The sequence below is a fragment of the Lactuca virosa genome, chromosome 5, assembly GCF_052849685.1.
Source record: "Lactuca virosa cultivar CGN04683 chromosome 5, Lactuca_virosa_CGN04683_v6, whole genome shotgun sequence".
NCBI lineage: Eukaryota > Viridiplantae > Streptophyta > Magnoliopsida > Asterales > Asteraceae > Lactuca > Lactuca virosa.
In genome coordinates this window covers 106,174,978-106,185,194 of record NC_136430.1, presented here as the reverse complement: position 1 = coordinate 106,185,194, position 10,217 = coordinate 106,174,978, and positions in this window count along the sequence as shown.

Here is a 10,217-nt window from a genome sequence, read left to right as displayed (position 1 = left end):
TATTCGTTAGGGTTTAAAATTCAAAAAACCCTTATCGTATTTATTTCTTTTTATTTTTTAAATTATCTCTTTGACTTTTGGCAAACTAACTCCAAAATATTTCGCAGGAACAATTTGGGGGCAATTTTTATGGCTAGCATCGCGTAACTACTTTGAGATCCTCGAGTCTAAGGATCCTCAAAGGCTTAGCATCCTCGAACCTCAGGATCCTGACTAATATTTTTTATTATTTATAACGACCATATATTCCTTTGTCTTTCTCATATGTGTAGAAATAACTACTCAAAGTCAAACTCTCAACGAATAGTTGTCACAACCATGCAAAAGACCCGGAGGACCAAGTCAAGCAACGATTATAAGTTAATCTCGGTGGTTCCCGAAATTTTCAGAGTTCTAGTTATTAGCCTTTGACTATATAAATCACTTGTATTCATCACACAACACACGATACTTAGCAGAACAATAGCATTTGTACTTATACTCTTTACATTTTCTGTATAATCTACCATTTCAATCAATAAAATCATCAAGAAATGTGATCATTATCACCTTCCAAGGTTATGTGCCGGGGATCCTAGAAAGGATCAAGGTCTTTCCATGTAAACCACTTTTGTAATCTTGTTTTAATTTCGTTAATCACTTCACCAACAACACCACAACCTCTCATGCACTTTGGTTGATATCCACTTAGTCGATTTTTTACCAAAACAACCGGAGATTGCTTTTCCCTTAGAAAGGAAATCAATGACCTATTGAGCAAAGGAAACTTAAAGTAACTCTTAGGATGAAGTAAATACAAGATCAACCAGAAATCCCAAGATCAGATAGCATCTCCACCTCAGATGTCAAGTTATTTAACTTTATCTTCGGTGGTTCTAATATCTATGGAACTTCTTATTTTGTAGCCAAAGACATGCAAAAAGTTCCAATATGGAAAAAGTATATAAGATAAGAAAAAAAACTTTCTTGACTAAGAAAAAGGAGATATCAGCTGATGAAGACGATAGGGAAGACATGCTAGATCCACACCATAATATTCTAGGCATACCACTATTTGTGGCCAATTATTTTGTCTGAAGAATATTGGTATATGGTGACAATGCAGTCAACATCATTCTTTTGGAGACGCTCAACAAGATCAACATCCTGGATTATGAGATAATCTAAAGATCTTCGGTCCCAGTAGGATTCAGTGACGAGACCAAGAACATCATTAGAGAAATAAAGTTGCAAATATATATAGGGAGTCAATTATATCCAATGCTTTTGTGTTGTTGATTCTTTGTATTGGTACAATATTATCTTAGGAAGACCTTGGATCCATGACATGAAGGTTTTCCCCTCAACTAACCATCAATGTGTGAAGATTCCAACACTATGGGGAGTGGTCAAGATCAACAGAGACCAACAAGAAGCCACTATCCTATACCACGTTGATGAAAAACCCATCCATTCCTAGTCAGACCTAGCAATTAAAGAAAAAGGCATGAAATGTTATGGAAGCCAAGAAGAGTCAAGCTAAAGAATCCTTAATAACTCCAAAAAATCCTTGCATCAAAGTGTTGCTAGGTGCTGATCTTGACCAAGATCTTGAGCAAAATCTTATCAATTTCCTAAATGAAAAAAAACAATATTTTCTTGGAAGCAAGAGGAGATGATAAGTATATCCAAAGATATAATAAATCATAAATTAAACATTGGCCTAGGTTTCAGGCTAATCCATCAAATAAAAAGAAAGTTTGCACCTGAAAGGAACTTGATCAACCAAGAGGAGGTTGAAAGATTACTTAAGGCCAAGATAATCAAAGAGGTCAAATTCCCATGATGGCTAATTAATGTGGTAGTGGTTGAGAGGAAAAATAAAAAGTGGAGAGTTTGTGTAGATTTCACATATCTTAACAAAGTTTGTCCCAAAGATCCGTTTCCTCATCCATACATAGATTCCTTACTAGATGCCACTGCGGATCATGAAATGCTTATCTTTATGGATGATTCGTCAGGATTTCATCAAATCCAGATGGAACCTTCAGACCAAGAAGATATGTCTTTCATCACTCCATGTGTATCTATTGTTATATAGCAATGTCATTTGAATATAACATACAGGTGCAACATATGCAAGACTTGTTAACTAGATGTTCAAAGAAAAACATGGAAAAAGCATGAGGCCTATATAGACGAAATTAAAGTGAAATCCAAGAAAGCAAAAAACCATCTTCGGTGTCTTGATGTAACATCCTGATTGAAATAGAGTAATTAAATAATAAACCCGGAACCCCAAGATGTAAATTTATTATTTATATTATTTTATAATGGCCTTAAAATCAATAATATTTAGTGCGGCGTTGGTTTTGGGAGCCGAATGTAATAAATTGGTTTATGCGGGGGTTAAAAGAGTAATTTCGGGACTTATTTCGTAAGGATTTTAGAAGGCAGGGTGTAATTGGTAACTTTTGGACTTAAAATGAAAAGAATTATGGGAGAAGGGGTATAAAGAGTAAATTTTGGAGCCACTTTGTAAAGATTTCTGAGGGCAGGGGCTGTTAGGTAAGTTTTAGATTTAAGTTGTTAAATGTTTGTGAAGGAGGGACCGATTTTGTAAAAAGGAGAGAAGTTCATTATGGATCGGGTTTAAGACATCAGTTCCCGCTTCTCCTAGTGTCATTTTCAAAACCCTAAACCTAGCACATCCCTTCCCAGCCGCCACCATCTTCTTCATGCCGTCGCAGCCGCCATCTCCACACCATAGAGTGAACCATCGCTGCTCCGATCACTGGCGAACTCGAGGACGCAAACCACCAGGCCGATACCACCGTAACGGCTGCCGACGACAACAGGTTTCACTGAAGACCAAGATCGGGGGCTGTTTCATCGTCTTCTTCTCCGATCGCAGCTAGCTGGAGTCCGAGCCACCTTACTATAGCCGCTGCCTTTCCTTCCCCGCAAACTCGAGTAACCGCTAGTCCCCCCACCGTCTTCTTATTATTCTGTCGCTACAAGGTCTCCATTCCAGATGGCTGTTGCGGCTGATGTTCTCCTTTGATGGCCATGCGCCAGCGTTCGTGTTGTTGCCGCTGGTGATGTCGTGAACAACTAATATTGTTGTCGCCGGAAGACCGTGAGGTGAGGTTGTCGCTACTGTACTCGGTGGGTCTTGCACCACCATCATTCTCCTTTTCCTTTCATTCCATCAGCCGTCGATAGTCGCTGCCGCTGCCTGTTTTCCGATGATGTTACCATCGCCACCCACCATAAGTGGGTGTTGGGTTTATTTTCCGGGCAAGGATGTGTGTGAACTGCTGCTGTATGGTGTTAATTTTGTGTGTGTGTGTCGTGTGTGGGTGGTTGTCTTAACCAGAATCAAAAGAGGGCCACCACCACCACCGTGAGGTGGCGGCTGCCACCATCTACCACCAACTGCTACCACAAGGGTAGCTGTGGGTGTGTATTATAAAGTTATTTTGAGTATGTGTGTGTGTTCATTGTAATATTGTTTGTAATCGTGCCGGAATAATCAATAAAGAATCCATAACCACTACCGTGAGGTGGTGGCTGCCGCCTCCTGTTGCCACCAACCACCTTGTTGGGTGGCGGTGTGCCTCGTTTGCGTTTTGACTCGTTTGGGATGCTTGGAAAAAGTGGGCCCAATGAAACCCTAATGGGCCCAATGAAACCCTAATGGGCCTAATGAACCCTAATTGATCAAAAGACCTAGTTATTGGGCCTATTGGGCTATGATTGGGTTGGAAACCCTAATTAGGGTTTGGAAAACCCTAATTTTGGGATTTTTGGTTTGGACTTATCGGGACCCGCATTTTGGACCGTTGGAGTGAAGTGATGACTCAAGCCCGATTTCACAGTATGTTTGGACTTAATGGATTCAGTCCTTAATGGGTTAAGTAGGAACACTTAACCCTAATCGTCATTTTATGTGAAAAATGCTAATTGGGTTTGGATGCTTGTTGGGCCACTTATTGGACTAAGTTGTTGTGGGCCTTTGTGGGCCAATTGGGAACACATTTATGGACTAAGGGAAATTATTGGGCTTTAGGATGATACCCATTAGAGAGGCTTGGGCCTAATTTGTAAAATTAGACCATAAGTGGGTCATAATTGGGCCTTGAGGATTATTAGCTATTGGGAATCTATCATCCAGCAGCTAGAGTTTTATTCGCGGGACTTCAGCAGTGCCAGGTGAGTCTCCTCACCATACCAATGGGTCTAAGGCACCAAGGCCGGACCATTTTATGATATGTGATAAGGTAGCTGATTTTGTGTCATGTTAGTATGAAATTGCATGGAAGACCTCGGGGGGTTCCTGATGCAGTAGACTAAGACCATGTTGGGGTTCCCATGGCAATTAGCTATATGTCTTATATGGTATGCTAGCTATTATGTGATATGTGGTATGCAAGATAGTTCTGTGTTGCTTGCATGGAAGACCGCAGGGGGGTTCCCGGGGTAGTTCGATATAAGACCATGTGGGGGTTCCCATGGCTTTCCTAGTTAAGACCATGTGGGGTTTCCCAAGGCAGTGGGCTATGATCACGTGGGGGTGTGGGGTATGCTCTTAGCCCACTGCCTTGGGAAACAATGAATGATTTTGGGATGAACTCTGATAAATGTTTTACTTAATGATGATTTAAAATGTTTGAATTAAATGGTATCATTGTTTTAGCTATATTAAAAATGAATTTTTTACCCTTGATTTTTGGGTCGTTACAAGTTGGTATCATAGCCTTGGTTTGAGGGATTCAGACATACTTTCGGGTGTGCCTGAACTCAAACTGAGGATCTGTTAATTTTTCAAAAGAAAAATGTTTTAAGGAAAGAATTTATAAGACAAGAAAGGGTGTGGTGCATGCAATCAGCCGAGCTCAAGTAAGTTTCCCAGAATACCCACATATGTTATCTGTTATGACTTGGTTTATGAATATGTGAATCGCATGCTAGTTAGGGCTAGGGGAGATTCATGTATATGTTGTATGAGCTGGTAGACTTGCATGCTAGTGCTGAGTAGTCAGCAATAGGTTGGTCTGATATGTGGTGCTTTTAGACATGGAGATACTAGATGCCATGCTAGAATGAGAATGATGATTGGTATTAGTAACTTCTACGTGTATGCTTTTAAAATTGTATACGGTTAAGATCTTATAGCCTTAGAATAATTGATTTAGCCTTATTTCCTATTCCTAGTCTGGTTGTGGTCCTAGGGTAGAGTCTACTATTCGACAGTCTATTAAATCATGTTCTGTGTATCATTTGAATGCATAAGGTAGCCGACAGTGAGCATGGATGGATGTGGATGGCATGAGTTGTGGTATGTGGGCTGAATGTTCTATGACAGTTCTTTGGATCGGAGTACTACTACACGAATGCTGCTTGCTCTGTTCTTTGTGGAACTCTTTGATAGGTTTTGAGCACTACATCATTCCTATGGTGTACATGCAAACCCTAAAGCTTTGGATCTAGTTTGTCTAATGAACATGCAATAATCATCCAAAGCCATAAACCCTAGATCTAGCATACAATAATCAAATTAACATTTGAATTAGGGTTTAGATCTTACCTTGATTGTTATGTAGCAATAACAATATCAATTCCTCCTTGTAATTGACTTCTGAAAGCTTAGTGTCACAAGTGTCACACCTCTAATGGCTCACAAACACCAAGAGCAAGAGGATGACTTATGAGAAGAGAAGGAGGCACCAAAAAAACGTCCAAGAACCCTTAGCGATTTCTTCCACACGTTTTTGGGGCCTTAGGGGTTCCTTAAATAGTGAGGCTATTAGGGTTTTGAACTAGGAAACCCTAATCTGACTGCTTAGGCCCTAAGAAGCCCATGGACTCCCTCCTTAGAGGCCTTGGACGAATTCTAATGGGTTTCCCCATAGATTTCGTCCACTCCAAATTATATGAAGTCCATTAGCCCAATATTCAACTATCACACAATTGACAGTTCTAGTCCCCTTTATTTAATTAATGTCTTTTAGCCACAAAATTACTTCTTATTAATTCTTGACTAATATTAATTAAACAATATGATTTCTCCTTTAATATATTATTCATATAATATATTAATAAATCATAATTAATCTCTTTCTCCACAAATCATCCTATCAAGTTTCTTTGGTGAAGGCAACCCAAAAGGACCATGCTCGCAATCGGGTCAAGTACATACCAAAATAGTTTTGGGCTTAGACACCTAATCCAACAGTCTCTCACTTGGATAAGTCTAATAACTACTTTACAGATATGACTTCGGAATCTGATCAGCAATCGTAGCTTTCAAAAGCCGCTGTGAAACTCTGATCTTATCAGATACGCGTCCTTTACATAAGGGATTATATATTCCTCCATTCTAGATATCGTATGAACTGAGAAATGGATTTTAATCATATTCTCTGTTCATGTGTTGTTTCCAAATTTCAGATTTATGACGACTGACAACAGACTACAATTGAACACATCAACTCAGTCCCGGCTTGGCCAAGCGCTTAGGGTGTCATCACTAAATCATCGAGGGGCCCACATATATCGCTTTTATCCCACTTTGGGTAAAAGGAACGGATAAACTTTGACTCAATGCTTGCTTGTACCTACTCATCAAATCACACACAACAATATGTTTTATAACACCAAGTTACTGGTGCGTTTACGTATTATCAATGTGCAACCGACCTGTAAATTACAACTCACACGTCTCGGTTTTAAGAATATAAGATATTATCGTCTCACCAATCACTCGTGATAAAATACATGAAGCAATCCAAGTGAGCGTGGGTTTAATCCAATGCTCAAATCTTAATTCATAAGCACTCATGAATGTTGTAGCAAACTTTTGCTATGTCTAATACACTTTAGACAATCTACAAACCAATTCATGACAATCTTCTTTCATACCTACTCCCAAAGTATTGAGCGACTGTGGAACGTTTGAATAATCTTATTATTCAGGAAGTCAAAACATGCAAAGTGAAACACAAGAATAATCAAATCCAATATGATCCCAAACTTTTGAGTATAAATAAAACTCCTTTTTATTTAGTCACCATATTGATTACACATTATTCATTGTATAATGTTTCGGATAATCAACTTATTACTTGAATTATAAAAACAGTTGTCCCATGCTCCAAACATGCACACTATGTTTACCTATGGTCCTTACATTGTGAAACAGATCAACTGAACACATTTCCAATAATACTCATTTCACAATTCCCAATCCTTATCGTTAGTGTAAGAACACAAAATTCTCGTCACTACTAGAATATGTTAGATTCTAACATTTTATGCAATGATCCTTTTGTAATCCTTTTGCACAAAAGTCACCAAGCCTTTGCCAATGAAATTACAATGTACTCTATGAAGTCTCACATTCAAAGTACATTCCTTTGAACATCCTTCTTGCATAAAAGTTTCTAATTTAGACATGGATTCTCAATATCCAACTCCCAATATGGAAACATTTCCATATTTGCCATATGACAACTCATTCTTAATAGAGTCTTATCTATTCATAATGATGTCAATATGTTCCATTCAATACTTTACTTCCAACTGCGCACAAGTGACCAATCCTTAGCAAACCTCTGATTGTCCTTGACAGTTGTTTAATCAATTTAGTCAAATCCGATTCTGATCCTTTTCCCTCTTAATGCCCTAAGCATTTGGAAAATCAAAATGGTTGGATATTATAGCATATGCAATCAATCCTATGCCCAAAGCGTATGGGACGCGATTCATAATGTCACACATAAAGACGTGATACTTTACGAATCTCCTGCTATAATATTTCTATTTGCCATATTTTCATAATTTTGATTATGAAGAGGGATGTCGTAATCATAACCAAATTTTGAGAACGTAATTATCCTTTCTATATATAGAATTTTCTTACGTTGAACCATTTAAACATAACATTCATATATATTTGACTGAATTTGACAAAAATTTCTCGATCCAAGCTTTTAGATTTTGAAACGAAGTATAATATTCTCTCTCTTAGTTATAGCAAAACAACTTTTCAACCCCTGCAACTTTGCAAAGTGAAACTTTTGTTTTCTATAATTAATATTGCTACATTGCAATACTTGACATAATGATCATGCTCCCACTAACATGATGATTATCTTCTTACCAGCATAACACTTATGCTCCTACTATGTAACATCCCAAAAATCATGACCAAAAATTTCATTTTCAAATCATTAATTAAACCATAATTATAAAATCATTCATCCAAAATCATAAGTCATTATCTCAAATCACTAGTTCGTTTAATCAGAGTAAACATCCCAGACTAAACTTTTTGGTGTGTGCCATGCGATCATACCGAGCTCTTCCCTCCGCTACCGGAAGTACCTGAAACCAAAACTGAAAACCGTAAGCACGAAGCTTAGTGAGTTCCCCAACCTACCACATACCATACACATAACCACATACTACAAGTACTGGGCCTCGCCCTCTACCTCAGGCCCCGCCCGGCTTCGGATACATCCGACAACAGGCCCCGCCTGCTCCAGGCCCCGCCTGGCTTCGAGCCCTGCTCGGTGTACATATCTGTTTCTCTTAGGCCCCGCCTGTCTCTGGGCCCCGCCCGCTAAACATGTACAAACATATAACATATCGCATAACACATAAACTATAACTACTCTACTACATTCCTGTATTAAGGCCTCGCCTATCTTGGGCCTCGCCCCTGTCCTGCTACTGATGAGTCATGGAACCCCGTCCACGCTCCTGCTGGTAGTGAGATACGGGCCCCCGCCCACACTCACCTCCCTACTAACTCGGTCCTCGCCCCTACTCCGCTACTAATGAGATACGGAACCCCATCCATACTCGGCTAGTGATGAGATACGGGACCTCGCCCAACTCACCTCCCTACCAGGCACATACAAGTATCACAAAGACAACAAGTATCACTACACATACACTACTGCCTCGGGTACCACCCAGCATCGGACCGAAATCCGGAACCTATAACGGTATCGGGCTAACCCTGGTAACGGATCTAAATCCGAAACATCTCACAATAAGTGCCTAGGGCTAACTCCCGGGTCTTCCTGCTACGCATAACCATAAGCATAAACATAATGGACCGGCATTGTAGCCGTAGACCCATGCACACAGTGAGGAGACTTACCTCGTACTATTGATAACCCTCTGGCTGCTATCCAAAAACTCTCCGAACTGATGCTCCTCTAGCTCCCCGAGCTACCAATACCAATAATAATAACACTTAGCCTATCTCTCCTCAAGAAGTCAACTACGTCAACTATGGTCAATGTTCTTCTCAAGGTCAACGCCCTGGTCAAAGTCAACCTTCCAGTTGACTCGACTCGTCGAGTTGTTCTGCCAACTCGCCGAGTTCATGCTCCTCAAATCCCAAAACAACCCCGAATCCACTCGTCGAGTCTAGCGAGAACTCGACGAGTTCTCCTTCATCTAACACTTCGGGACTATCTTCAACCAACTCGCCGAGTTCATCCTTGAACTCGTCGAGTTCGTCATCATCGTATGAATGTCTAGACCATGAATCATCGAGTTGTATGAACAACTCATCGAGTTCATCTTCATAACTAAGGAGATTATCTTGGACTCGCCGAGTTCCTTCTCGAACTCGTCGCGTACTATGATCTTCATGTCCATTGCAGACCCAGTCTGGCTGAATCATTCACTAACTCCACTCACTGATCTGAATCATAACAGAAGGGTTTGGGTTTACGATCCGACTCGCCGAGTCCATGAACGGACTCGTCGAGTCCACCTTGTGACATCTCTAATCTGTCAGTTACAGTCCATTCCAACACTTCCAACTCATAGATCTGGGCTCCTAATGCTAGCATTGCACGTAAAGTTGCTAACTTTACATGCATGCAAGGTGCTATGAGGCTAGAACACCTAATACAAGCTACAATAAAGGCCTAGGTCATGAAATGGGACCTTAGCTGGATAAAGCCAACAACTTTGAGCTTCTAAAGCTCAAGAGTGCCCATATCTGTTGCCCAATCCATCCTCAAAGGCTTAATACTCGGATTCTACTTGGAAATGATCCAATTGTGACAAAAGGCAAGCTAGAAAGGGGATCTATCAATTGAAAGCTCAAGGTTCAGACTTTTTACCTCCTAACAGTTGCCAAGTCGATATGGAGGTTGGATCTACTCTTCCTTCCTTGCTCCTTTCTCTCCAAGCTTCCAAGATGCACTCTA